A 4,676-nucleotide genomic window follows, 5' to 3' on the forward strand; every position below is an offset into this window, starting at 1 on the left:
CGGCCGCCTGACGTCACAAAGCTCCGCTGGGGCGGCCGCCACCGCCGAGCCGGGCCGGGGGCGCGCGGCCGCGGGCTCCGCTCCCGGGCACCCCGCCCGCCGCCGCCGCCGCCGCGTCCGGGGAGAATCCGCGCCCGCCCGCAGAGCTCGGCGGGACGCGCGCTGCGGACCCCCGGGTTGGAGAGGGGGCTGCGCCCGGGCTCGCGGCCCACGCTGGCCGGGAGTGTCCTCCGACTCGGGAGGACCCGAGAGCCACGATCCCGGGGGCGGCGGGGGCGACACCCGCCCTGGCCGGAGCCCCGGGACTCCATCCCCCCACTCCCCTGCCTGGGGCCGGTCCCGGGCCCCCCTCTCCCTCCGGACCCGGCCCTGCGCCCTCCCTCCCTCCCCGGTGGCCCGGATCCCCCCGCCTGGGTTCGGCCTCCCGCGTGTCCCGGCAGCGCCCCGCGCAGGGCTCTGGTGGCCCCGGGCACTGCGGCGAGGAAGTCCCGGGCGGCGCGCGCAGGAAGCCGGGGCGGGCGGAGGAGACGCGAGGCGCCCGGGGGCAGCGGCCTAGTGTCGCCCTCGCCGCGTGGGGGACAGGACCAGGGTCGCCCCACTGGGCTCGGCGCCTCTCGGGCGACAAGCGGGCGCGCGCCCGGCTTAGGGTCACCCTGCGCGCCTGGGGGTCGCCAACACCGGGGCCCGTGGGGTTAACTCCGTCGGGAGGTTCCCGCGCCCAGGGGCCAGGCGCGCCTCCGCCAGTTTACAAAGGAAACAGCCTCCTTCCTCCGCGGCAGGGGCTCCCCGACCCGCGGGCGAGGAGTGGAAGGTGACGGCGCCGGACCCCCTCCCCCCGGGACCCCCGCAGGGTCCCGGCTCCCGCGCCTTCAGGCGTCAAAGCCCCCGAATTCCCCGAGCACCAGCGCGTCCGCACCCGGCTCGGAACGCAGGGGCCTGGCCTGCTGCGGTGACCTTGGCCCCGGGCCGGGCTTCTGAGCCGGGCTGGCAGCTCCTGACGGGGCCTGGAGGCGGGGCGGGGAACCGCGGAGTTGTCCTGGCGACCCAGCGCCGCGCGGCACGGCTCCTCCCAGCCTGGGAATGGAGGACCACCGCCCCTGGTGCCGCTGGGGTCCGTCGGGCCGCTGGCGCCGCTCGACCTCGCCCTCCGGCGGCCGCACGGCAGAGGGAGCCTCAGAGAGGAGCCAGGGCGGACGGAGTGAGGGAGCCCGCGGGGCCTGGGGCACCTGGCGGTCCCCGGTAGAACAGGGGTGGGGACCGAGGCCAGGGACAGTCCCAGAGGAGGCCTGGAAGCCCAGCGAGCGCGTGTCCTCTTCTGTGTGGCCTGGGGCTCCCGCCAACACTAAGCCCTTACTGGGGCCTCAGGCACCTCCAGGCGCCCGAGCGGCCAGGCCTGCAGAGGAGCCTGCCTGCTGTCCTGCCCACGGGCCTCTGCAGCTGCCCCCTCCAGGGGGTGGGGCTGACTTTGGAGGAAAAATGCCAGGCAGCAGGGACCCCCTCGCCACCCTGCTCGGGGTTGGGCTAAGCGGCCATCCTGAGGCTGCCCACTTGCTTGGCTCTTCTTCCTGCCTGCTTGGAGAGGCCTGCTGGGCACTGCCCTTTCTGAGCACTGGGGACTGCCAGGGCAAATCAGCTTTCAGGCTGGTGGGGCCAGCATGGGGTGGGGTAAATGCACAGGGGGCTGTATGTAGGTGAGGGGATCCAGAAAGAGTGTCAAGGGAACACCAGCATCCACCAGGGCCTCACCAGGTGGGCAAAAGCAATGGCTTCCGAGGTGGGAGTGGGAGTGGCCAGGATCCCCTGCAAGGTGTCTGCGTGCGCATGGGGCTCTGGTGACTTCCCATGCTGGCAGGAGGAACAGTTTGGGGTGGGCTGAGGGACCCACCTGTGGACTTGCTGGGCTTTAAGAGGGACCGAGGCTGGGTGGCGGCAGGCAGGACGGGGGAAGAGGGTTCTGGGGCACAGAGGGCTGGACAGATGCACCCAGCAGCTGGCAGCTCTGGCTGGAGAGGGGAAGAGGGCAGTGAGAGGCATGGCTGGCCCGCAGCACCTCCTGCCCCTCTGCCCCTCTGGCCCATGCTATTTACTGTGTATTTTAAAGTAAACTTGGAAGCCGTTTTTAAAACCTGCTCTTCACTGGGTAAGGTGTGAAAAAGACTATCTGCAGACAGGGAGACCATTTTTGCAACTTAAATGGTGGCTGTTCAGGGCCTACCCCAGCAGCCCCCCCGCCCCCACCCCACCAGCTCCTCACTGGCTTCCTGCCCCGCTCCAACCTGTTTGCTTAAGAAGAGGCCTTGGGAGTTTCCAGAGTCCCTGATTACAGTGCAGGTGTCCTTGGGGACCTCATCAGCCCAGATAGCCCCTCCTGTCTGACCCAGTATTCAGGGGTTGGGGGGCTGTCCTAGGCTTGCCACTCTCAGCATCTCCCCAGGGGCCACCCTGCTCATGCCAGTCTGCCCAGTTCTGGGAAGGACCATGGGTACTGGGACCGGAGCTGCCCCCAGTCAGAGGACCCTGAGCTGCCTGGCTGGGCTGGAGAGAAGCCTCGGGAGTACGCCCCTGGCTGGGGCAAAAACGCCAAGAGTGGGAAGACAGACACCTCCAAGGTCTTTAGACTGTCTTCAAGAGACTTGATCCAAACAAAAGGTCCTAAAGCCTTTCGTCCCCTGGCTATAGGCATAGCCACAGCAAGGCCTAGGACATGCCCACCTCAGGACGGCCCAGCTGGGGCAGGCTGAGGGGACAGGAGACTGCCCAGAACTTCCACAGGGGCTGGGGCTGGGTGACCAGCAGTTGGCAGGATGGGTGGCCTGAAGGGGCACAGTTGAGGGAGGGATAGGTGGCTGGAGGAGGAAGCAGGGGCTAGCCTCCATGTCCCCAGAGAGAGGAAGCAGGGGAGCCAGGCAGGATCCCCGCAGGCCACCTCCCCTCAGGGTCTGCCTCCCCTGCGGTCCTTGGAGGAGCTCCAGGATTTGTCCTCCCCAGCAGCCTGGCTCACTTTCATCAGCAGCTCCATGCCCGCCCCTGGTCTTTCAGGGTCCGAGCTCAGAGGGCCCTCCTGACTGGGGACCTGGACCTGCCCGGCACTGTCCTACTGCACTACATCGCCACTGAGACTTGTCACCCACCCCCAGTCCCTGTGGAAGTTCTGGATAGTCTCCTGTCCCCTTAGCCTGCCCCAGCTGGGACGTCCTGTGGTGAGCAGGTTCTCAGCCTTTGTTGGTCTCTTCCACGAGATGAGGCTTACAGGGGCCTCCCCATGACTGAGGTGCAGCCACAGCCTGGCCTGTGTCCAGCCTGCTCCAGAATCACCTGGCCAGAGAGTTGGTATCCCCCCAACCCCCAACACACCTGGGCTTGCTTGATCTTATTGGAGCTCACTAGGGCCTGGCTGGGTGTGAGTCTCATGCGGCATAGTGAGGTGCTCCCGAGATGGACTGAAGCTGTCTGGTCAAGACGGAAGCCTCGAAGGCCACAGCCATGAGTCAGAGACCACAGATTTCTCCAGAGCTGGTGCCCAGAGGCCAAAGGCGGGGATGGGCCTTGAGGCTAGGACCCAGGTCGCCTCATGGCAAGCCTTATGCTCACAGCAGCTGTGGAAGGCAGGAGACAGGATGAAGCCTTTAATACAGAGGGCCTGCTCTGATTTCAGTAAGCAATCATGTATCACTCAAGAAGCCTGGACAGACTGGGGTGCAGGAGCACGCCAGGCTTCCTCCAAGGTGTCTGGCAGGGAGGCCGGCCTGGGGAACACACTTCTTGTCCCTAGTCATGTCGTCTGAGGCCGGGGCTCAAGGCAATCTTTGCAGGTGCTGAGCCAGGAACCCTCGACCTTCTAGCAGGCCACAGATCCTTTGGGCAGTGTTTGTTTTGTTCTGCTCCAGTCTGGAAGCCCTTGGAGGGCAGTGTGGGTCTGCAAAGCCAACTTTGTCTTGTCTGACCACCCTGCAGGGGCTGGTCTGGAGCTGTCTCCCTGCCCCATGGGTTATCAGGATGATATAGGGTCACATCCCCTGAAGCAGTGTCTCAAAGGACTGGCTAGGAACAGAACTTGCCAAGATTCCACTGGAGGTGGTGCAGAGAGCTGACCAGGCACTTAAACTCTAGGGAGACTGTCACCTCCCCTGTGCCTCAGTGTCCCCCTCTGTAAAGTGGGAACTATCATGGTACCTACCGTGTAGGCTTGTACTGAATATTAAATGAGTTAATAAACATGAGATACTTAGTACAGCACAAGCCCCAGTAAAGCTTCCATGAGTCAGCTGCCATCACCATCATCAACACTTTTGTCATTATCACCACTGTCACCACCATCACCACCACAGCCTCCACCATCACCACTACAGCTATCATCACCATGATCATTACCATTCCACCTCCACCATCACCATCACCTTATCACCATTACCACCACCACCCCCCCACCACCATCATCACGACCACCATCACCATTACCACCACCACCACCATCATGACCACCATCAGCATCACCACCTCCACCATCACCACTACTACCATCATCATCATCATCACCATCCCACCTCCCCCATCACTACTGCCACCATCACCATCACCATTATCACCATTATCACCACAACCATCATCATGACCACCATCACCACCATCATCACCTCCACCATCATCATGATCACCACCATCACCATTATCACCAT

The 4,676-nt window shown here is 64.1% G+C and overlaps 1 protein-coding gene across 1 annotated transcript in view; it reads right to left on the bottom strand.

Moving 5' to 3' along the window:
• The window catches only part of PWWP2B (PWWP domain containing 2B), a 28,602-nt gene extending 27,467 nt beyond the window's left edge, over nt 1-1,135 (bottom strand). Inside the window, exon 1 of the transcript XR_002725151.3 lies at nt 917-1,135. The gene's annotated coding sequence lies outside the window, so the exon portion shown is untranslated. The remainder of the gene's footprint in view (nt 1-916) is intronic.
• Between the last annotated feature and the right edge of the window lie 3,541 nt (nt 1,136-4,676).

This window comes from Piliocolobus tephrosceles, chromosome 9, assembly GCF_002776525.5.
Source record: "Piliocolobus tephrosceles isolate RC106 chromosome 9, ASM277652v3, whole genome shotgun sequence".
Taxonomy (NCBI): Eukaryota; Metazoa; Chordata; class Mammalia; order Primates; family Cercopithecidae; genus Piliocolobus; species Piliocolobus tephrosceles.